Source organism: Geospiza fortis, unplaced genomic scaffold, assembly GCF_000277835.1.
Source record: "Geospiza fortis unplaced genomic scaffold, GeoFor_1.0 scaffold78, whole genome shotgun sequence".
Lineage (NCBI taxonomy): Eukaryota > Metazoa > Chordata > Aves > Passeriformes > Thraupidae > Geospiza > Geospiza fortis.
This window is the reverse complement of record NW_005054339.1, coordinates 1,934,145-1,936,127: the sequence shown is the minus strand read 5'-3', so window position 1 is coordinate 1,936,127 and position 1,983 is coordinate 1,934,145.

Sequence of the window (1,983 nt, the reverse complement as noted above, 5' to 3'; positions counted from 1 at the left end):
TGTGAAATGCTTGTTTTTTCTTTAGATTCCTTCCCTAGATAGTGAATGGAAGAGGTAAACAGGCCTGGAGGTACACTAGGAAAGAGATCTCTAAACAACAAGGTCTTTTTGCTTGCTCAAGTGGCAGCTCAGCCATCATGCACTTGGTTGTGACAACTATGACGTTTTAGAGCACTGAGACCTGACTTATTGGGAAAACAAAGCCAGAAGGACCCCAGTGATGCACACAGGGTACAGATAAGGCTGCAGTAACTGAGCTCTACAATTGGCTGGCTCTGATCACAGAACAGCTTCCCTGCCAGTGCCTTTGAGCCCATTTGGGCAGTGCTGGTGTCCAAGCCCCAGGCAGTCCCTCAGAAGGGGATTCCTGGCCCAGCTGTGCTCTGCTGCTCCCCAGAGCCCACCTGATGGGACCTGTCCTCACACAGCCCCCTCCTGCTCTTCTGAGTGAATTCAGATAGCCAAAACTCCTCTGCCCTTTGAAAGTTACTGCCTCCCAATAAACTAATGAAGGAAACATCTGGAAACCTTTAGAAGTTCAGGTGTGTCCTGTCTGATTTACTGCATGAAGGGGGAGAGGATCAGGACTGAGAGACTGGAAAGAAATACATGGATCAAAACTAACAGCTGCAAAGCTCTGCTACTAACACTGAGTCTGAGCAGCTCTGGTGGCTCTAAATTAATGAGATTATTATAAATTTTGTATTCATTAGCATCTCCTCTCCCTTTTTTCTCCAAGCTACATAGGCCACTGCTCAGCACTCCTTGGCTGACACACAAAAACTGAGCAGCTCCTTTACTGTACAAAATCATCCACATGCATTTAAAGCCCCATCCAAATTTCTGGGTGCTGGCCTCTGCAGGGACTGAGCACAATGAGTTTACGGGAATGGTGGCTATTACAAGTGACACACCGGCTCAGAAGTGCTCCCTGCACCTGATGTGGAGGGTGAGCCCCTGACAGTGCAGCTGCAAAGGAGATTTCTGCAGAAAAAGGCTTTCTGCTGCTGTTTGAGAACTGGATTAGAAACCACTGGGCCATTCAATCCTGTGTGCACACACCTCTGCTGGAAATACAGGCTCAGTTTCAAATACAAGGCTCTGTAGTTAGTGAAACCCTCTGCCTTACCTCCTGATTTATTTTAATTACTTTTAATAGTTGTTAGTAAGGGAAGATTTACCAACAATTTGGGCCTTCAGTATTTTTTAATTCAGATTCACTAGGCTCTGCAGTTACCACACTCTAAAAGTCCATAAAATCTTGCACAGGTTCCCACAAATGTGGTCTTTGTGATATTTCCCCCTCCTCTCTCACAATACTGAAGGTGCTCAGCTTTTAAATATTTTCCCTGTTTGATTTGGGAGTTGCCAAGTTAACCTCCTTACTGCTTCATCCTTACTTGCTTATTTTTAGTTTCCCACTTCAATGAGAAGCTTTTGCACATACCAATGCAAGGAATAAAGACAGGAAAAAGTAGTTATACTTGAATTTTAAAAATATCATAGTACATTGCCTGCAGTGGAGCTGCTCTTCAAACGTAGCTGGGTTTGCAAAGCTGGGTGGCAAGATGCCAGCAGATGTTCCATCTTCACACCTGAGCAGGAAAATGCTTTACTCAGAGATTCCCAGCTAAATTCCCAGCTTGAAGGACTCTTTTCCCTCTTGAATTCAAGTACAGCCTCCTAGCCTGCACTGTAGCAGATAGTGGTATTTGTTGTCATCAGGATTCAAATATGCCTGGATTTTTTCCTAATTCACAAGCAGATGTTTTTTTCCTAATGTGAGGAACAAATAAAGCTGATAATACACATTCTCTAAACCACAGCAACAGAGCTTTGGAAATAATTTGTGCAGCAATGAGGTTGGCAGCAGCAGTGGCTTTGCTGTGCTCATAGGTGAATTGTTCTGATGTGTGGTAGAGATTCAGTTAAGAGAAAGCCTGGCCTGGCATGAGCCAAGTAGAGCTCACATATCTCAGAAAC